This window comes from Lynx canadensis, chromosome C1, assembly GCF_007474595.2.
Source record: "Lynx canadensis isolate LIC74 chromosome C1, mLynCan4.pri.v2, whole genome shotgun sequence".
NCBI classification, from domain to species: domain Eukaryota; kingdom Metazoa; phylum Chordata; class Mammalia; order Carnivora; family Felidae; genus Lynx; species Lynx canadensis.
Genome location: NC_044310.1, coordinates 59963134 through 59987241, shown reverse-complemented (window position 1 = coordinate 59987241; position 24108 = coordinate 59963134). Strand labels below are relative to the sequence as shown.

Genomic DNA, 24108 nt, shown 5'->3' with positions numbered 1-24108 from the left:
CAGATTTTATTGATTTTTTCCCTTATTATATGTTTTGTTCATACTGGGTAATTTTATTTTATCCTGTGTCCTGGAAATTTTTGTAAACTATGTTCTTCAAGTTTGTTTTGGAATATGATTATTTCTCGAAAGCAGATTTTTCCTTTTCAGTCTTGCTTTTTAATCTTTTTGGTAGGACCAAAAACACAAAGGGCTAATTTTGCCAACTTTTGAGGTACTCTAAACCTATTCCCAAGAATTATGAGGTCTTCCAGTTTGGATGGAGGGAACAGGTACTATTTCTAGCCTAAACCAGAACAGCATTGCAGATACTATTTCCTCTAATCTTTCCAAGTGATGTTTACTTAGGCTTGAATAATTTCCTACACGTGTCAACTGGTTGCTACTCAACAGAATGTTCAAGGGAGATCCTCAGTAGATCTCCAGAGTTCTCTATTCTGTACAGCTCTATCCTCTCTAGTACTCCGGCCTTCAAAGTCTAGTGGCTTTGTCTCTTCCAGAATCCACCCACATCTATTTTCTCAACTTAAGGAGACTGGGTTCCCTCTCCTTGCAAAGCAACCTGGAATCTCTCTCCAGGCATTCAGTTGGGTCAAAGTAGGGCTTTGCCTATTTTTTGTCTCAGGGATCACTGTGCTTCATTGTCTGATGGCCACATCTTGAGTGTCATTATTTCCTATAAAAGGTACCCCTCACTTTTACGAAAGGGTACATTAGTACCTGGTTTCGCTAACCAAAAGAAATACAAAGAGGATTTTTCTGCTTCTACAAAAAAGGGAAAAAGTGTTTAGCACTTGTTTTCAGGAAGTCATTATAGAGCCAGTGTGCACCATGTGCAGTGGGAGTGACACAGCTAATCTAAGAGAACCACTAACTTTTTATTTGGATCTGGAAATACTCCAATTCATATAAATTAATGGAAATTGATTCTTTGTTTTACACATTTTGGCTTGCAAAAGTTTTCATAGAAATGTTCTACTTTTGGGTAACAGAAGAAATCTGTATTTTGTATATTTTGTTTGTTTTTTAGTTGTTTAGGATAGGACGTTGAAAACAGTCTTTTACTCCATCTTAACTAGAAGCAAAATATATATTTTTTCAAGTATGATAAAAGACTATTTCCAAATCAGTCATGCATCAAAATATCAATCTTATTTAAGATGTAACTATGTTTGGGGGGAAAAAGATGTATATGTACATTTCTGTGCATGTATAATTCTAATGTTAATAGTGCTTATCTTTAGATATTGGATAGTATTTATTTTTTTCTTTCTTTCAGAATTTTCTACAATGGACATGTACTATTTTCATAATTAGAAAACAACTGCTATGTTCTACTCAAGACTAAAGCTGTGAACTATTTATACAGTTGTAGTTTCTGTTCTCCATTTATGGATGTTAAGACAGAAAAATGAGAGTTATAAAAGCAGTGTAAAGGGTTTTCTTGGTGTGTCCTATAATCAAAGAGCTCTAGCTTATTAAGAATATTGCTGGGGCGCCTGGGTGGCGCAGTCGGTTAAGCATCCGACTTCAGCCAGGTCACGATCTCGCGGTCCGTGAGTTCGAGCCCCGCGTCAGGCTCTGGGCTGATGGCTCGGAACCTGGAGCCTGTTTCCGATTCTGTGTCTCCCTCTCCCTCTGCCCCTCCCCCGTTCATGCTCTGTCTCTCTCTGTCCCAAAAATAAAAAAATAAAATAAAATAAAAAAAAAGAATATTGCTAAATAGGTAGGTTTAACATAGTAAATTACCTTTCTGCTTATTGTCATCTGTTTTCTTGATTCATTTGTGCAAAATGATGCTTAAACAACCATGTAAATAGTAAAATATGACTGGCATGGTTAGCAATCTAAAAGTAATCAAAATCAACCATAGCAAGGATAAAATGTCTTACTGATAATTAATGTAAATGATGTGCATTACATTAGCCTCCTAATTGTCTTATTTTTGTTTTCATATTTTTACCATTATTAATTTCAATTTTTAATATTTGAGCATCAGTTTACAGTTTCCACGATATGAAATGGTCAGTATGACCTGCTTTCAAAATGATTACTACTCAATTCAGTCTATTTGGGTATGTGGCCATCTACTTTTATTACTAAAATCTGCACGGGAAAGATATTAATCCTTTCTCTCATAGTTTATTGACAGAGGCTCAGGAATATAATTTGATTAGTATCAGGAAAACCTTGTGGTATCAATGCCTTATTGGCTGTTTTTCTACCTGTAAATTTTTTCTTTCCTTTACTCATATATTCATCTTTAAGAACGTTATTTTTTAAAGTTAGTCTATGTTCAAACTATTCAAGTAACTGAGGATTAAAAGATAAATAAGGCCATTAGTTAATGTGCTAGTTAGGGTAGAGAAAAATACTAAAAAACTAAAAATTAATATATATTATGCAATTATTCTTTTTCAAATTGGTATAGTGGAGTATATGTCATTTTCATTAATAAACAAACCACATTTGCACACAGTGGACTAGGTGTTGAACAATTCTAAAGGGCAATTGCTTTGTGTCTGTGATTTACCTGGTAAGGTGAGATTTTTACAGTCTGACCTTACAGAAATTGCGAACTCTGTGACAGGTTTTCTTTCTAAGGCTGTTATTTGAGATGTAGTCTCACACACACAAAGTGAAGTAGAAAATTGACACAATTCTCTAGACAGTTAAGGTTGTTCTTTAGGATTGCATCACCTAGAAAAGTGTCTTAATTCTCTATTTTACATTTTATGTGTAGGCATCTTGTTACCAGCATAGAAGTTGTGTGTGTGTATGTGTGTGTGTGTAGGTTTTAAAAAACTCCTTAATATGGAGATATAAAACTTTGACGAGACTGTCAAATGATTCTTAAATTACATAGGAGAGCTTAATCTTGTATTTCATTTAAAATCCTTGTAATGGCATTACCAATGACATATTTGATGTTGACATGTTCAGATCTTCAAATTTTCAATTAAAAAAAAACTGGATTATATTCTGTCAGAAAACTCAATAAAAAACAAAAAACAAAACAAAACATAGAAGAATAAATTACCAGAAAAGGAAATGGTGTTTATATACTGACACCCTCAAATGTCTACCATTACCCTAATTATGTTTCTCCATTTCAAAGTTATATTTACTAGGACATGTAAAGTTTATACATGTGAATTATACCAACCAAACCATACAAATAAACAAAAAGGACTGCATTGTCAAATTAAAGATTAGAAATAAAAATACTTCTTGTAAAGCCTGATTCTCACCTTGAATCATGCATGAAATAAAAATCAACGAAATAATGTGAGAGGATCATGTAAGTGTTCTTTTAATGGATTGTGTCTTAATAAATATCTCATTTTTTAAAGACTTCATCCAAATATACTATTTATACCTTTACCATGCCACTTTACTCTGATAAGAAAATTTCCCCTTACGAAAGCATGAAAAATGGATATGAAATAATACTAAAATATTTAATTACTGTCTATAATTACCATTTTTTTAGTACATATAAAAATTAGGGGAATATTTTTATAGATTTGAATTTTCTTTAGAAACAGTTCCAAATTTGTATTATGTTTGCAAAAAAAGAAAATTGCTTTACTTCTGCTCAGTAAATGTAAATAATGTACAGTAATAGACATAGTATAATATAATACCATTAATAACATACACTTATGTACAAATACTAATATTATATATAGAAATCTCTCAGTGAGAGTTTTTTTCACTTTTAGGAACTAAAACATAAACCTGATTATTTTATTTAAAAGATATATTTTTTATTTAGCTCCATACTTGTTCATTTTTTAACTCCTAAGGATGAAAAATATTCTCTGATTAAAGGACAATAAGAGAAAATTTAATCTCTAGATTGCCAGTTTCCATCCCCAATTTTTTTTAAGTAGGCTCCACACCCAATGTGGGACTTAAACTCATAATCTGGAGACCAAGAGTTTCATGCTCTATTGACTGAGCCAGATAGACACCCCTCTATTCCAAGAAGGTTTTTTTTCAATAATTTTTTGAGATATTCAAAATTAAAGACTTGTGTTGCAACTCCACTGAGTCAGATAAAATAGTGCGAAATAAAATTTCCTGATGAAATAGTTTACAAATAAATAAGCAAAACTTGTTCATTAGTATACTAATTAGTTAGGAATCAATAAGTTATTTGAGCATATTTAAAATATTACTTCAGCCAGGTCACGATCTCGCCGTCCGTGAGTTCGAGCCCCACGTCAGGCTCTGGGCTGATGGCTCAGAGCCTGGAGCCTGTTTCTGATTCTGTGTCTCCCTCTCTCTCTGCCCCTCCCCTGTTCATGCTCTGTCTCTCTCTGTCCCAAAAATAAACATTGAAAAAAAAAATTTTTTTTAAATAAAATAAAATATTACTTCATTAATCATTACAACTCCCTTTATTGATACTATTAAATAAAATTTTCCCTATGCAATGTAATATTTACTCCAGATTCTCCTAGAACTATCATAAATTTTTAAATTTTTTTAATATTTATTTTTGAGAGAGAGAGAGAGACAGCATGAATGGGGGAGGGGCAGAGAGAGGGGGAGGCACAGAATCCAAGCAGGCTCCAGGCTCTGAGCTGTCAGCACAGAGCCTGACACAGGGCTCAAATTCACAGACTGTGACATCATGACCTGAGCTGAAGTCCAATGCTTAACCAACTGAGCCACCCAGGCACCCAAACTATCATAAATTGCCAAGTGAAGAAATTGCTCTTTGTGTTAGAGTTACTTATACCCTCATATTTATTTACTTTATGGTTGGGATTATGAGCAAGCATTGTCACCAAAAAGTTAAAAAGTAATTTATAAATCAAAGATTATAATTAAAAATAATAATTGGATTTTATAGGTACTTGTGATCTTTTAGAGTATTTCTCATCAGTGTATTCTATTTGTTATTAAACTCAGCTAGTAATTATTTAGAAGTTCCTACACATAAGATGCTAAATATAGGGGCATAATATATGTATAAATGATGCTCCAGTTCTAACATAGCACAATATTTTACTGTGTAGTTAACAATGCCAAAATAATAAAAATACAAATATGTAAGTATTTAAATTGATAAGGTATATTAAGGGAGTTCAGATAAGAGATTCTTTTTTTCTGGTAATAAATGCAGCATATAATATTCAATATATAATACTATACTAAGTATCAATAATATAGAAATTATCAATATAGGCCAAGTCCATGACCTCAAGGAGCTTTTTTCTTGTACACAGAGAAACATAGTAAAGAATAAAGTAATGTGCTAAGTGATAACAAATATTGTGAAGAAAACAAAATTGGGTAACAATGGGAAAAAGGGTTTCTGCTTTTAGATTAATCTCTAAAAGGTGATACTTATGCAGAACAGAATAACTTGAAGAAGATAAGATGAGATTATTTGACAAGAGATCATCTTAGCCAGAGAGAAAAGTAAGTACAGTAGCCTCCCCCTTATCTCTGGGGATGTTCCAAGACCCCAGCAGATCCCTGAAACCATGAAGAGTACCAAACCTTACATACACTATATGAATTTCTGATACAAACAACCATGATAAAGTTTAATTTATGCATTAGGGACAGGAAGACATTAACAACAATAACCAATCATAAAATAGAACAGATATAACAATATATTGTAATAAAAGTTACATGAAAGTTGCTCTCTCAAAATATTTTATTGTACTGTACTTGTCCTCCTCCTTTTTGTAACAATGTGAGATGATAAAGTGTCTATGTGATGGAATGAGAGGGAGTAAAAAACATGGGAATTGTTACAGCATTAGGCTACTATTGACCTTCTGACAATACATCAGGAGGAATATCTGCTTTCAGACCACAGTTGAACATGGGTAACTGAAACCACGGAAAGCAAAACCATGGATAAGGGAGGACTACTGAACATTGATGTCCTGCATATTATCAAAATGTAGCAAGGATGCCAATGAAGCTATGGAATGAGTGGCTGGGAGAGTGTTAGGGAATGTTTTCAGAAAGGTAACCAAGAGTCCATCTTGGCACTCTGATAGTGGTGAAAAGAAACTACGAAATGAGAGTGGAAACAGAGAGATCAACTAGGAGACTATTGCCATAACCAAATAAAAAATGAAGGTATCTTGACTCTAGCTTCTCTGGTGGAATTTGGTCTCAAGTCTGATAGTTTTCTGGCTGCAACTTATACCATTGGTTCTTCTCGGTCTCCAGCCTGCCAACTGCAGATTTGGGGATTTTTCAGCCTCCATTATCATGTGAGCCAATTCCTTATTTTATACAGATATGCCAAATATATAATGTATAAGTAGACTATTATTTATATAGTATTAATAATTAAGAAAGAAATAAATGCATAAAAATATATAGCATATATTGCTCTGTTTCTCTGGAGAATTGCATACAGGGCTGAACAAATAATATAATGGAGTTGATACCCAATGAGAGAGGAGATATTTGGGGAAAGCATATTGGGGGAGGTACAAAGAATTCAAATTCAAGAGTTTGATTCAGAATATGTTAAGTTTAAGATGCCTATTAAACATCCAGTCTGAGTTCAAATGGGCAGGAGGATATATAAGTCTGGAATTTGGTGAAATGCTTGGACATAACTATGAAACTAAGGTAGCCATCAACCTGAGATGTTACTTAAAGTCATGGGACTAAATGAGATTATCTACAGATTTATATTATTAGACACAAAATTTAAAACCTGAACCCTGAGGCACTAAATTATTTCGAGGTCTGAGCGATCAGGAGGATATAGCAGAGGAGGTTGAGAAGCATTGAGGTGGACAGAAAAACAAGAGACTTAGATGTTCAGAAGGTGAAATGAAAAAAGAGAAAAGACTGAAGAAGCAATACTTGTGTTAAATCCAAGTCACAAGTCCAGAAAGTTCATAACTTTGAATTAGTCACCAACTTCAGCAATATGGGAGTCACTGGAAATCTTGACACAGTAGTTTTACTGGAGCAGCTGAGTTAGAAAACAACTACATGATTGAACTGGATTCAACAAAGAATGAGTAGAAACTAAAAATATAATTACAGGAATGTTGGGGAAATTTTTCTGTAAGGGAAGGGGCCAACGCTGAAGAAGGATTTAGAATCTAGTAAGAATTTTACCATTTTTAAGGTAGTAGTTGTTCTATGTTTGTAAATAGTTGAGAATAATCAAATGAGACAAAAAACTGTTAAGGGGAAAAATGTGGCAGGAGATTTCTTAAGTGAAAGGACATGAATTCAGGGCAAACAGGAGTGTTAACATTTGACCCATCATATCTAGGGAGAGTATGTGGTTACAGGTACAAGAAAGTTGGTAGATTTGGTGGTGAAAGCACATATAAATTCTCCTTTGCTAGCTTCTGTTAGTGAAATAAGAAAGGTCTTCATTACAATATGAGGAAGAAAGGGAGATTATCTGAGTCAGGAGGAGATAGGAGAACAATTAGTTTCCTCAGAGGCAGAGTGGTAGATTTGCCCAGCAAACAACAGAATTCCTGAACAACACCTAAAGCTATTTAAGGTTTATACTCTTGAATTTGAAGTTATCTCAAGAAGCATGCCTATGTGTTTTCATGCACAAGTGTTAGGTTCTGACAGGGCAGATGCAGAGTTTGTGCAGAGCTGGCTGCAAATAGGATTTGGACTTTGCCAGTCTACAGCATTAGTGCAAGGTAGAAAAAAGGAGAGTTGAGGGAATTCTAATAATGCACAATGATATTTAAATTTTAGAAAGGAGGGGAGAGCGTAATGAGGCTCATAGAGAAGGAAAACATGGTTTGATCAAAAATTGAAGACTAAATAGATACATGCATTTTAAAACAGAAAAGTAATACTTTGGGTATAATTGTTTTTAATAATTGTATTGAGATATAATTTACATAACATCAAATTAATCATTTTAAAGGGTACAAACAAGTGATTTTTAATATATTCAAAGTTGTGCAATTATCACCACTAATTTTAAAACATATCATCCAAAAAAAGCCCTGCAGCCAATAGCAGTTAGTTTTCATTCACCCTCTCCACAGTTCCTGGCAAAGACAAGTCCAATTTTTATCTCTAGGGAGTTTCCTGTCATATACATTTTATATAAATGGAATAATACAATATATGATCTTTTGTATCTGGTCTATTTCAATGAACATATTTTTCCAAGGTTTATCTATGTAGTAGTATCTATTATTACTACATTCCTTTAGATAGCCAAATAATATTCCATTGTATGGATAGATCACAGTATATTTTTAAAGTCATCAATTGATGGAACTTTAGGTTGTTTCTATTTGTTTTTGGCTATGATGAATAATATCATTATGAACATTCATGAACAAATTTTATGTGTATATAAGTTTTAAATTTTCTTATACAAATAACTGGAAAAGGAATTGCTGGGTCATATGATTACTTTCTTTTTAATACTTTGAAGAACTGCCAAACTGTTTTACAATGTAGCTGCAACATTTTGTATTTCTGATCAGCAATATATGAGGTTTCTACCTTTTTCCCCATCTTTGCAACTTGTTATTTTCATCTTATTGGGAACTGTTATCTGACTGCACTTTTTTTTAAATTTTTTTTTAAAGTTTATTTATTTTTGAGACAGAGAGAGACAGAGCATGAATGGGGGAGGGTCAGAGAGAGAGGGAGACACAGAATCCGAAACAGGCTCCAGGCTCTGAGCAGTCAGCACAGAGCCCGACGCGGGGCTCGAACTCACGGACCGCGAGATCATGACCTGAGCTGAAGTCGGCCGCTTAACCGACTAGCCACCCAGGCGCCCCCTGACTGCACTTTTGACTTACATTTCCCTAATGATTAAGGTGTTCAGCATCTCTTCATATGCTTATTAGCCATTTGTATATTGTTGCTGCAAAATGATTATTCTAATCTTTTCACATTTTATATTGGGTTATTATTTCATTGTTGAGTTGTACGAGCTGATATATATACATATATGTGTGTGTGTGTGTGTGTATATATATATACACACATACACGAGTCGGGAGATATATATATATAGATATATATATATAGATAGATATATAGATATATAGATATATATAGATATATATATATCTCCCGACTCATATATATATCAATCAATCACTCTAGTTTCAAGTCTCTAATCAGACATATGATTTGCAAACATCTCCCCTGACTCTTTGGGTTATCTTTTCACTTAATAGAATCTTTTGAAGTACAAAATTTTTTTCTTGTAAAAAATTTTGATAAAGTCAATTTTGTTTTTACCTATGCTTTTTGTTTCACATCTAATTTCTTCTAAGAATTACTTTTAAGAGTTATGTAGCTTGGACTCTTAATTTACATTTTGTTTTGACTTAAATTTTGTATATGGTCTGATGCTGGGGTTCAACTGCATTCAAACCATTGACAAAAAGTCTCTTATTTCCCCCACTGTATTTTATCAGCACCTGCGTTGAAAATCAATGGACTATAACTGTAACTGGTTATTGTGAGGACTCTTAATTTTACTTCATTAATCCATGTGTCTATCCTTCAGTTAGTTCCACACTATCTTGATTACTATAGCTTAATAAAGAGTTTTGAAGTGTGAATCCCCCAACTTTATTACTCCTTTTCAAGACTTTTGGTTATCCTGGGCTCTTTGCTTTTCCATATGAATTTTAGGGTTATCTTGTTAATATCTGAAAAAAGGAAGATGGGATTTTGACAGAGGGTTGCATTAACTCTGTAAATCAATTTGGGGAGTATTGCCATCTTAATATTATTATAATTCATGTATACAGGCTATCTTTCCATTGATTTAAGTCTAATGTTTTTCAATAATGCTTTATCGTTTCAACATACAATGAGTTTGGAAGTATTAACTCCCTCTTCTACTTTTTTAAGAATTTGTGAATGATTGGTATTAATTCTGCCTTAAATGTTAGTAAAATTCACCAGGAAAGATACATGGAACTGTTTTGGAGTGTGTGTATGTGCATATATGCCTTTTTTTTTTTATTATTACTAATTCAATATCTTGTTACAAGTTAATTCAGATTTCTATTTCTTCTTGAGTCAGTTTTATTAGTTTGTCTCTTTTTAGAAATTGTCCATTCCATCTAAGTTATATAATTTGTTGGCATGTAATTCATATTATTCCTTGTTTTCCTTTGCATTTCTGTAAGTTCAATAGTGATATCCCTATCTCACTCATAGTTTTAGTACTTTGAATCTTCTCTCCCCTTTTCTTGGTTAGTCTAGCTGAAGGTTTGTAAATTTTGTTGATCTTCTAGAAGAACTAATGCTTGATCTCATTGACTTACTTTTTCCATTTTCTGTTTCATTTATTTTTGTTCTTATCTTTATTATTATTTACCTTATACTTGCTTTTGATTTAGTTCGCTCTTCTTTTTCTACTTTCTTAAGATGGAAGGTTAAATTACAGAACTGAGATCTTTCTTTTGAATATAGGTATTTTCAGGTTTAAATGTTTTGCTATACAATACTTTTGCTGCATTTCATAAGAGCTAGTGTTATTTTTGTTTCTATCCATCTAAATATGTTTTCTACTTTCCCTTATGATTTTGTCTTTGACACTTTGTTTAGTAAGGCATGTGTTGTGAAATGTTGTAATAATAATAATAATATAATATAATATAATATAATATAATATAACATAATAATAATCCACATATTATCTTTTTTTAACTTTCTAATGTTTAGTTTTGAGCGAGACAAAGACAGAGTGAGTAGGAGAGGAACAGAGAGAAAGGGAGACACAGAATCCAAAGCAGGCTCCAGGCTTTGAGCTGTCAGCACAGAGCCTGAGGTGGGGCTTGAACTCACTGTGAAAGACTGTGAGATCATGACCTGAACTGAAGTTGGGTGCTTAACCAACTGAGCCACTCAGGCAACCCTCACATATTTTTTAAAATCTCAATTATGTTGATTTTTAATTTCATTTCATTGTGATCAGAGAATATTATTTATATTATTCAATTCTTTAGTTGCACATGGGTGGCTCAGGTGGATAAGCATCTGACTCTTGAATTCACTCAGGTAATGATCCCAGGCTCATGTGATTAGACCCATTCATGTGATGTCTGTCTCTCTCTCTATAATAAAAAATAAATTAAAAATATATTATTCAATTCATTAAGATTTATTAGGGTTTATTTTGTGACCTAACCATGTGTATTTTGGACAATATTCCTTGTGTACTTGAGAAGGTATATTGTGCTCTTTGGGGGCTTAGTATCACAAATATTTATTAGGTGTAGTCGATTTATAATGTTCACTTCTGCTTTTCTGTTCATTTTAGGTCTTGTTGATTTTTTAATTTGAGTGTTGAAATATCTAAGTATTCTTGTTGATTTGTCTATCTCTCCGCTCTTTTTGTGTCTTCTTCTGTTTAGGGTCTCTTTTGGTAGATGCATATATATTTGTATATATTATTATAAAATGCCCTTTATTATCTCTACCAATATTTTTCTTATTTAAGAAAATAATTTTCTTAAATTCTGTTTTATCTAGTAGGTACTGCAATTCACTTTTAGTTACTATTTGTATGAGCTATTTTTTTTCCATTCTTTCACCTTCAGTCTATTTGTGTCTTTTAATCTAGAGTATGTCTCTTTTAGGCAGCATAATTTGATCAATTTGATCATTATTCTTTAATGTATTCTTCCAATCTCTTTTGACTGGAATGATGAGTCCATTTATATTTAACATAATTACTGATTATACAGTATTTATGTCTAACATTTTGCTTTTTTTATGTTTTATATGCTTTCTATTCCTCTATTCCCACAGTACAGCCTTCTTTTGTGCTAAATCAATATTTTATAATTGTTATGTAAATTTTTGTTTTATTTTATATTTTCAGGTATTTTCTTAGTATTTTCTCTGTGGATTACAATAACCATTTAACTTAAAATAATCAACTGCAGATTTTAACATATTAGATTATAAGAGTTTGCTTCAATATGTCTCCATCCATTCCTATTTTATGCTATTTGGGTCATACAAATTGTGTCTTTATAGATCATAAATTAATTAACAGCGTTATAATCATTTTTTATGCAGTTGTCTTTTAAATAAGATAGGAGAACAATAGTTACCAAAAATACATTTATACCGTCTTTTATATATACCTATGTAGTTGCTCTTTATCTCTTTATGGATTTAAATTATCATCTAGTGTTATGGCATTACAGTCTGACGGACTCCTTTTAGTACATCTTTTAGTGTTGGTCTGCTAGTGATGAATTCTCTCAGCTTTATTTCAGAAAGTCTTAACTTCTAGCTTGTCTTTGATGGGTAGTTTTGCTGGATATAGAATTCTTGGTTGATAGTCTTTACCTTTCAGCACTTTCAATGTGTTATTCCACTGTATTCCAGCACCCATTGTCTCTGATAACAAATGTTATCAGAGCTAATCTTATTAAAGACTTATTGTAAGTAAGAAGCTATTTTTTGTTAGCTGCTTTCCATCTTTTCTTGCCTTTAGCTTATGATAGTTTGCTATAATGTGTCTAGGTCTGGATCCTTTCGATTTTATATTCCATGAAGCTCATTGAGTTTCATGGATGTGTACATTAATGTTTTTCATCAAATTTGGGAAATTATATCCATTATTTCATCAAATACCATTCTGGTCCTTTCTTTCTCTTCTCTTTTGTATCTCCCATTGTGTATGTTAGTATACTTGAGGATGTCTCACGGGTTTGTGAGACTTTGTTCATTTTTATGTACTCCTTTTCTTCTATTTGTCAGACTTCATAATATTCAATGACTTCCCTTTCATATAAAAATTTTATGCTTGTCTAGTACAAATTCCACATATGCTCAGAATTTTCCCAAGATTACAAAAATATTTACCTATATTTTCTAATGAAAATTTTAAGTTAGATTTTTATTTTAAGTACTTGGCCCATTCGGGATTTATGATATGTGGAATAAGGAAAAGATAAAGTTGTATCTTATTTCAAAATAAATAGTAATATTTACATTATGGATCTGTCATTGCATATTCCAACTTCCTCCCCTCTATTTCATGCACAAGAGAAATTTGAATGTGACAGTCAAGATATGATACATAACAGAATATTGTAGAATTCATTAACTTGAAACTTAATTAAAGCTAAGTTGGAAAAAAAGTCATATAGCTAATGTTAACACAATATTACTTGAACACTTAAGAATGCCACACTTAGTATATATCCAACCCAAGAAACATTTATCAAATTTGTTACTGTAATTACTCTTTTCCTTTGACAAAACCAGTATTACAGAAACTGCTAATTTTCCATGAAAACCATTTTATTCTTCCTAGCTAGATTTCCCAGCTTCTCCTGTAGATAGGTCTTGTCATGTGACTGCAGGCTATTCTATGAAATGCTAATAAATTATGTGTCATTTTCAGGTAAAGCCCAGAATAATTTCCATGAGAATTCCTCCATGCTCTTAACCTTCCTAGCTTATTTAAATGGTATGAATGATGATAACCCTGAAACCATATGTTTAAGATGCAAAGATGCCAAGATGCCATTAAACTGAGTCTTTGAGTAACCACTAGTAGGGAATTGCTCCCCTAGCACTATGTTCTGGAACAGTCCTAAATGAGTGAGCAAGAAATAATACTTCTATTTCATTTAGTAATTACACTTGGGGTCTGTTTTGAGGCTGTAAAGTGGAATGCCGCTGGGAAAAATGTAAAATATATGGTTTTGTCATAATGATTAGGAAGCAGACTGATTGAATTTCCCTGGCATGGGAGCCTCTGCAGAAGGAGAAGGAAAGATGGACATGGACAAATGGATTCATTTAGAGCTGCGAAACAGGACATCCTCTGACGTGAAATAGATTGTCCTCAACAACTGCCAGTTGATTGAAGGCAAAACTGAAGCCCTCCCAGATGAATCTGAAGAACTGGAGTTCTTAAGTACAATCAATGTAGGCCTTGCCTCAGTCACAAACTTACCAATGTTAGACTTAAGAAGCTTGAACTAAATGATAACAGAGTCTCAGGGGACCTGGAAGTATTGGCAGAAAACTGTCCTAACCTCACACATATAAATTAAGTGGCAACAAAATTAAAGACCTTAGCACAATGAAACCACTGAGAAAGTTAGAAAACCTCAAGAGCTTAGACCTTTTCGATTGTGAGGTAACCGACCTGAACGATTATAAGAAAACATGTTGAAGCTCCTCCCGCAGCTCAGGTATATCTTAATGGCTGCTACTGGGATGACAAGGTCCCCAATCAGATGCTGATGACTATGTGGAGGACCTAGACAAGATGAGAGGATGAGGAAGAGTATGGTGAAAATTCTCAGGTAGTAGAAAACGAGGGGAATGGAAAGGAGAAGGAAGAACAAGATGAAGAGAGTTGTAATGATTGGGACATAGACGATGAAGAAAATAAAGACAATGTTGGTGAAGAAGAAAGGAGTCAGAAGCAAAAATGAAAACCTGTAAATGAAGGAGATGATGATGACAAGTGGAATAACCTATTTTGAAAAATTCCTATTGTGGTTTGACTATTTTTACCCACCCTACTCCCCCAAATCCCACTTTCTGAAATTTATTTTTTTTCTGGTTGTAGCAATGTTGTGGGAACAAAAAGGGGAGAATTGTACTAGGGGGTTGTGATGGGAGGGAGTGAGACAGAAGGTTGAATACAGTACCATTTTTACTGCCACTCTCTTTTCCCCCTACTTTTTCTGTCTAGTTTTGTCCCCGTAAATGCAATAGCTGAGTACACACCAAGTGAGCATTTTTCCTTACTTTCAAAGAGGATGGTGTAGAGGGCTCTTACATTTCCTGGTATTGGTTGGAAGGTCATGGCTCCTCTCCATTTGGTTTCTCAAAGCCCAGAAGGGGCTGAGTCCTGGCCATGCCTTACCTCTCGTTCTGGTTCCTGTGATTTCTGCATTTCTTGGGCCTGCTAGAGGCATCCAATGCCCTGGTTTGTAAATAGCAACCTAAAGGAATTTTTGCAGAATGTTTGGGAACATTCCCCATCTCTTATTTCTTTCCCTCTTCACATATAATGGTGGGCTTTTCATTAGGAAGAAGACTCTGATACTGCTCTTCAGAGCTATGTGCCAAACAGCTGAAAACAGCAGGCTTATGAGTTAAGTAAAATTGACTTGGTAATTATAATTAAAAGAGAAGAATACAACCCTTAAACTTCAACCTCTTTAAAAGATTTTTACAAAAAGAAACAAACAAATCTGCCATATCTTGTTCTGTGAAATATTACAACACTTTGTTTTACAAAATGAGAAGAGAATTCTTCCACACGTACTTCTGTACTTAGATAATTTTTACAGACCTAAGTACAGGAGACATTACTGCATGTCAGCTGGGTTTTTGCTGTTGTTGTTGCTGCTGTTTTCATACACCTGAGCATGGAAAAACTGACCCAAAATTGTATTTTCTTACCTAGTGGAAATCCAAAATGACTGCAAATTCCTACTGAATGTACAGGTTTGTTTTCATGTCCCTCTTCTGGATTGCTTTAGCAGTGGTGTGTTATTTTCTAGCCTGTGTTTCATTTGGGTAAAAGAACATCTGTAGTGGTTATTCTCCTCCCCCTCAGAAGTGCCAAACTTTGAGTTTTATGTCCGCTTGTCATCAAATTTCAATGATTTTTTTTTTTACTTACACACACACACGTGCGCGCGCACACACACACACACACACACACACAGGAATCAGAAAAGAAGGAAAAGATGCTACAGGCTAGAAATCTGAAGACTCATTTCATACAATGGCAAAATATTTTGTACAACCTGAAAAAACATGAAAGTTAATTAATGCACCTAAGGCTTTAGGAAAAATAGTTGGAAAAATTCAACTATTCTTAAGTATTCATACTACTTACTGCTTTTGGCTTGGTATTACAAGTTAGAGATGAGTTCAGGGAAACAATTATTTACTGTAAAAACAAAGACCAAGTCCACAAAATATTGGGAAAAAACAAAGGATTCTGGACCCTAAAGAATGTAAGATTGAAAAAGACTTTGAACAACAAAATCCCATTAAGACTTCTTAACAACCATCCTGCCCCCCAAAAAAAGACTTCTTAAGACCCATTTAAATCTGTGGTAAATAGGAGATAAAGGATTTATATTCCCATTTAAGACTATTTTCTTTTAGATAATCTCATGGTAGTTGCCGTTAAGTAGAGAGCATGAGAAAATGATGGGGTCAAATGACAAAGATAGAAAAGCCTTGAGAACTATGTCTAGCAGCAAACTTTGGGTTTACGTAGTTTTCAGCACCTGCAAAAAACTACTAGGAAATAGATCCGTAGCCTATCATGATATCAAGGGAAATATTTCCAAGGAAAAAGAAGACAGCCCCCAAAATGTCTTTAATTGTTTCAGCTAAAAATAAACCTTGGGTTTCTATGTTTGCACCAGCAGAAACAGAACAAAAGCTGTACTAGTCTCTAAGAGAATTAGATTCTCAACACTTCCTAGAAAAGTGAGTATGGAGACTAACAAGCAAGGAATAACTCCCAGAAGGCAAAGTTGGAACCACTGAAAATGAGATTTTTCCCCTGAGAGAACATTCAATTTCTAATCAAATAATTTCTTTCATTGCCAGGGTAGAACTCTTCTAAATGCTTCCCTACACCATTCTTTTCTTTATCCTTGCGATTTCAGTGCTTTCCCATTGCCCACTATTCCAAATTAGTTTTGTATGGATATCTTTTCCCCAACCTACAGTTATATATTGAGTTTGAAAACGCAGTTGACTTGTATTTTGAGTTTCCAAGTCTTGAGACAATAAGTACCCGCATTCTAACCTAATGCGGAAACTATACATCACATAGAAATTTGGCACATTGAGCTAGACACTGTTCTCTGCTTCCCTCAAAGTTTTCTTTTGTTTTGTTTTTGTTTTTTTACAGCAATGTGAATGATATATGACCAACAGCATGTAAGCAGAATCGATGTGTGTCACAGACATGGATCACAAAAATTTCCTTATTGTTTGTTTTCTTTGCTGGCTGACTGGGATAATGATGTCCACAGCAACCTTAAAGTCATGTCCTGAAGATGGGAGAATCACAAAGAATCCCTGATTAACTGAATCCAGCAGCCCACCTCCACTGCCCTCCACTGAACTCTTATCCCTGAATTGGTGGCATGGCCCAGGGCTGCTATGTTTGTGACAATTACATGTTTATGCCATTGAATCATTTTGCTATATATTTATTTGCAAGAGTAGTATAGAATACTTAATATCTTAGGTTTCAACTAATATAAACAACTCCAAATATAAAACTATTTGTTTCCAAAGGTCATTGTATTCAACAAAATCATATGCTGACACAAGAAATAAAGAAAATGATCTTGAGTATTTTACTATATTAACTTTAGCATAAATATCTACTACAGTAAGAAGTGTTATAGAACTTTATATCAGTATCTGGATCTTGTCCACTGCTCTGTGGATTATACTAGGAATATAATCTAAGGTGGTTTTTATAATTTTGTATTTCCCTTGAAATGGTCATTTATTTTACTAACTCTATAAACTCTTTTATTACCACTTAGGCGGTTTTATTTTATGAACTATATCCTTTAGCATTGGAATTAGCACCCTTATGTGTGGTTTTGTCTTTGTTTTGTTTACATTTTAATTCTCCTATTTGAGAAATAACTACCAGATGATGTATCTTTAAATGAATAGATTTTAGCATGTGATAATCTTGGCTACAATTGTTTCTCTTTGTAACATACATACTAAGCAGTTGTACTGGTCTGTTCAATAATGTTTATGACTAAAAGATTTCCTGTAGCTAATAGCATTGGCTTTGATTACCATTATTAATATTTTCCTTTCCATGGACTTAGGAAACGAGAGATCACTAGTTAGAATTTTGAAACCATAGGAGAAAGTTCTGAAAGCCATGTCCAAGTTGACTTGTTTCACCTCCCTTCCACTTACCTAAACATCCTTCTGCCCATGAAGTCTTTCAAGAGAAGATAAAATATCAAAGAACTCTAACATTTAAAGGATTTCGTTTACATTTTTATTCTATTTTTCCTGTCACAAGTAGAGATCCAAGCTGCCCTTCATAAATTAGTTCCATTTATAGGCGAAGAAACTATTTATATAGGTATCTTTAAGAAATTTCACCATCTGAAAACATTACATGCAGCATATGTAAATACGCTTATATAAATACATTATTTACTTTCTTAGTGCTCTTTTTTCCCTTCTTTTCCAATCCTTTTCTGTTGTAATTGTGCAGAGTAAGACTGACAAATATTGGCTGAGAATATTGCCAGGTAGATAAATATCCTAATATCTGCCTATTAGAAGGCACAGAATCACCGAGAGAAAATGCCTTTTTAATGGCCCAATGCAATATAAAGCCAACACATTGGGAGTTAAAACTGATGGCCTCTCACTTCCTCGGATGATAGTATTGTTCAGGAATTTCTCCTCAAAAGAACTAAGGTTATCACCATAAGAAATATTTTCAATGCAATCAAGGAAACCAGATATATGCATTTTGTTCATTCATAAAATTCATATTCTATTCCTATCACATAAAATATTTAGATATTTAGCATAATGAAGTCTATCAAGTTTCAGCAAAAGCCTCTTGTGTGCATCAGAAATATGATCTTTGAGGACATTCAAAGCATTTCATGACAAAATAAATTTCAGTTATGTGACTATGGCACAAATAAACTAATATTTTTGCATTTGATCCATAGGTTTGATGAAGGAGCTTGAGGCAAGCTGAGGGCAAAGTACAAGTTAGCACATCCCCACCCCCACCCCCCAGGTGGGACATGTATGATATTCCTTGGACACTCCCAGCTACCCAAAAATAGAAAAGGACAAAAAAAAAATGGTTAAACTGGTAAGTGTCTCCACAGGTTTACCAGAAAAAGGCAGTCCTATCAATGGCCTAAAGTCCAGGAACACCCTACCGTCTTAAAGTTAATGCCTTGCTAGAGGGAAAAACAACTTTAGCTTGACAATAGCTAGGCCTCAAGTAAACTTTAGCATGTGAAAGTCTCTTCTGAAATTCCTTCTTGACTTTATCTCCCCAACTCCATAAAATGGTCACCCCCACAACCCAAGTGCAGCTCTTCCTGTACTCCTATCCTTTAATAACATCACATTTTTGCACCAAAGACGTCTTTAAGAATTCTTTCTTGGCTATAGACTCCAGACCCCACGAACCCCCCATCACCCCAAAACTTCATCAAGTTCAAGTTTTTCCTAGGTGCCTTAATTCTAAGAAGATATTTAACAAACGTTTTAATACTGATTAGGCTGAATTTGTTAAAGGTCAGCTTCCCCTACCCACTTATCTTGCAAGATTATTAATGGACCTGATTTTTATTTTTTTAGCCTACATAATGAATGGTACCACCAATGTGCTGTAGATCTTGATTTTTAAAATAAATTCAACTCGCTATTAATTTTGAAGTTTCTCAAAAGGAATACTTTAGGTTAGAAATTTGGATTTATAAAGATAAGTTGTTCTTTGAAAATCTTATCACTTTAAAAGGAAAAGATGAAGATAACTGGTGTTATATACCCCTCACCCCTAAACTCATCAAGAAACACCAAAAATTCCCTAGATGATTTTGAAGTAATTGAATCACCATTAGAAACCGAATGAGTGGCTGTGCTTTTATGTGATATTTATTAAATCAGAGTCCACTTTTCTGATTTAATACAATCAGCACTTCCTTCTGATTGCAACCATTCTGATAGAAAACTAAAGTAAAACTAAACTTTGAAATTAATATTTTCCAACTACAGCATTATGAGAGCATTGTCAAGAATGAAAGGTATGATCAAGTAAAGAGGTATGGAAAAATAAAAACAGTAAAAGGAAGTGTAAAGAAAGAATGAGAGGGACAAAGTTAATAGATCTTGTGCATATTCTCTGCTGTAGATACGATACTTAGTTCTTTTACCTAAGCAATTTCAATTGATCTTAACCACTTGAGGCAGGCAGTTGTTATTAATCCTGCTTTATAAATGACAGCACTCAGGCTAACTGTAACAGAATAGAAGCTGTCTTATGCAACAAGGTCATAAAGATAGAAGTCAGTTAATGCAAATAATATGAAAATAGTATAAATAGCATATACATGCATTAAACAGTTCATTTTAATTTAAAACATATCAGAGCACATACATTGGAAAAATACATATATATATTCTTTATTAATATGTACTACATTATTGCATTATTATATACATGTTATTAATATATTATATATAATATATAATATGATATATAAAACATATATATTAATATATAATATATAATTTTAATTTGAGGATGGCTCTACTCATTTCGATTTTCTCAAGTTATCTTACAAAGGCAACTAAAACACAATATCATGATTAGTTTGCTATGCCATAAAGAGAAATAGGAAAGCATTCAAAATTCAGAATCCTGATTTTTCATTATTCATCTCAATTTTTTTTTACTTTTCTTACTTCTACCTAATTCAAAATCAGATTTTAGACACACCTTTTAGATGCCAAATATAGGAGCCCATGACAGGCCACCCCAAGATGGGCCACTTTGGCATGCAGATTATGCCAAGTTGAAAATAATCATGGTCCATAAGACTCAGAAGAAACTTTAACCTGCCCCCATTAACTACCAAAAAGAATTTAGATGGAGGACCTACTCTGGGAAGACAGCTATCACCACAAGATAACTGTATTATGATGTAAAGTAGGTGTGCTAGACAGGGAGGAACCTATCCAGTCCTATTTGATCAAAGTCCTCTGTCCCACAGTTTCTGAAGGGTGTAGCAAACATTTGTTTACTAAATGTTCTCTCTTTCATCTTCCTGTATATTGCATTCCTTCCCTTTATAGTCCTAGATCCCTAACCCTTCTTCTTCAGGATGACATATACACATATATATATATACCTCATTTTGTCTATTTTGGAATCTCATGTCTATGTGGATTACCAATACATACGAAATTGAATTTGATTTTCTCCTGTCAATCTGTCTCACATCAATTTAATTCTGAGTTCAGTTAAAAGAACCTTAGTATGATAGAAAAAGATAGTATAAAATAGGGAGAGAGGGAAAGGATAGGACCTGAGTTGCCTGGGTGGGGAAAACAACTATTTTGGAACAATGCTGGGAGTGTGTGACCACAGCAAACCCCTTCAGGCTTGAAGTTCCTTTTAAGAACATAACAGACCCTAGGGGCGCCTGGGTGGCGCAGTCAGTTAAGCGTCCGACTTCAGCCAGGTCACGATCTCGTGGTCAGGCTCTGGGCTGATGGCTCGGAGCCTGAAGCCTGTTTCCAATTCTGTGTCTCCCTCTCTCTCTGCCCCTCCCCCATTCATGCTCTGTCTCTCTCTGTCCCAAAAATAAATAAAAACGTTGAAAAAAAAATTTTAAGAATATAACAGACCCCACCTACTCCCCCTCAGGTTTCCCTCAGCAATTTGACAGAATACCTAAGTATGGCCATAGGCTACCCCTCATACAATAAGGAGGAGCCAGTCAGGAATGGACAACCCAGCTCCTAGAGCTATCAGGTTAATAAAGATAGAACCTGAGAAGGAACTAGGGTGAAGGGAAGGGTGAGGGATGACCAGAACTTTATAAAAGAAGGACCATTGCCTACAGTCCTCGGCCATTCACTTTCAGAAGTCCCGTCTCAGTAAAGAGCTCTTCATACTATTCTTCCTTTCTGATCTTATACTCTAATAAAACTTTTGCCTGCTGCTTATTTTGTTCTTCAACGTAGGGAGACAACAAATCCCAGGTATTGTGGTAAAAAAAAAATCCTGCAGCATTAGGTGACAGAGGAAAACTTTTTCCTCCTTAATATTTCCGAACCATTAATTGTTTTAATAAAAATCAGTATTTTTTCTTAGAAATAACAATTTTATAGTAAGTACAGCATCCAATTACATGTCATAAGGACATTTGGAAAGAAAAAAAAGATCCTTGGTTTTCATATAGCTGAACTTGTGGGAGCAGAATTGATATTTTTAAAGAGGAGTCTAATATTCTCAAATATTCAGCATGCAAAAGACAATAGTAAATGAGAAGGATGACAGTCTTTTATGAGAGCTTCTATAACAATAATAGCTGTTTATTATTTACTTATCTAATGAGTATTAAGCCATTAATGCATATTATCTCTTTGATTGTTACAACCTTACGGCTTCATTACACACACCTACATGATGGACCAATAGAAGCCAAAACATCCTCTTCAGATTATAATCAGCTGGAACAGAATGGTTAATTGCTCAAATACACAGAACACATTTTGTCCAAAATGAGATTGGTTGTTTGGAGAAAAATGGCTTAGGACAAAATTTGAAGGCAAAGGAAAGTTGTAGAAAGTTCATGAAGGAAAATCTTTAAAAAGGAATTTTATGTGTGGTTAGGAGGGACTAACATTGCAATGAATGGATTTTAAAAGTACACTGGCATAAGATTAAACTCTGCTTTTCTTGATGTTTTCTTAGATTGTTGGTCTACTTTTGAAAGAAAATGTAAAAAGGGTCTTTTGTCTGCCAGAAAAAACAAAACTTTGTTTTGTCTTTATGGGGTCTTTGATTAGTTAGTTAAAACTTCTCAGTGTTAAAGGAGCTAGGTTTTCCTAATAACTATATAACCCTACATATTTGCTTTTGAAATCCCTTTTTGCCATCTTGGTTAAATAAATAATTCAAAGTTTTAAGAATTGTAATAATCTGTAATCCTACTTAGGATGCATGCGCTTTATAACTTTCTAAAGTTTTAACAAACTTTCCCAAGATTTAAATTGTAAATGAAGTCTCTTTGACCAATTAGACCTTTTTGATTGGTATGTTAAGTTACTTGAAAAGCACTGTCAAACAATGGTAAACCTTAGGTTGTATTCTTGGGTAAATGCTGTAACTGCTCAAATATAAATGTAATTCCTGAAGTTTTAATATGTTTTGGTAATAAGGTCATCACTTGATATTCTAATTATCAGAGTGTTGTGTCACAGAAATAACCAAATTTCCTTGTCAAATGCATCCTAATGAATTCTAATCTGATTGTTAACCATGCCCATTTTTAAGTCTTTTGTCATTTAAGTTATTGTACTTATTCCCTTACAAAACATATTTCACCTTCAAGGAGATTCATAAAAAGGACTTTTAGGACGAATAAAGGTACTTGACATTTTTAAGATTAATGTTAAAGTTGGTAAGAACTTCCAGAACTAAGAAGCTGCCTTCATACTCAACAAAAATTAGTAACAAGGGACTAAATGAACTGAGAAAGATTATAGTTTTTGTGACTCTTGTTTTAAAGTATTGCTGGTTCTCTAATGTTTGTTCTTCCTGATTAAGCAAACTATCTCTTAAGACATGATATACAAAAATATGATGAAGTATTTATTTATAAACAAACTAAAGCATTTATCTTTTTTCTCTACCTACACCCTCTGAAATTCACAAACTCGAGGAGTGTTCTTCCTTCCATGGCAATCATACTTATTTGCATTAGTTCATTAAGAATCTGTTCTAGTAACAGGACACAATTGGAAACATTGATTATTTTACCAAGGCTTTGATTGGAATGTCATATTTGAGAGACACGCATAGACTCAAATATGACCAGACAGCTTTAAGGAACTAAGACTTTATGAAACATGGAAAAGAAGAGCCCCTTGGAAATATTGGCTTGATTCCTTGCTTACAGGGTTCCCAGCAGCCTTACCAGGTGAGTAAAGAATGTTGCTTCCTGGCAGGTGCAGGAACCTCAAGATATCTTGGGGACCGTGTGAAAAGGAATTTGCCCAATTCTACAGGTATTACAGGCATGTGTGAAGGCAAGTACTTGGCTTGGCTTCTGGCCTGGACAGGCTGCCAAGAGTTCAATGTGGAGATTCCTTACAAAAGGTTCCCGCAAAGCTGACTTTAAAAGATCTATATGAACAATCACTATTCTTGCTGAGTTAATGTAAATAATTAAGCCAAGTTAAAACTGGACTTCATTTGCAAATGAATTAGTCTTGATTTGGCTGTCTTTGGAAATGAAGGTTTTTTAGGGAGAAAAATTATGTTTCAATAAACCACCTTTATGGATATTAAATTCTAGTTGTGATTGTCTTTAAATG

The 24108-nt window shown here is 33.8% G+C and overlaps 1 pseudogene; it reads left to right on the top strand.

Moving 5' to 3' along the window:
- Window positions 1-13767: 13767 nt before the first annotated feature.
- On the top strand, window positions 13768-14435 carry LOC115521693 (annotated as a pseudogene).
- Window positions 14436-24108: the final 9673 nt, after the last annotated feature.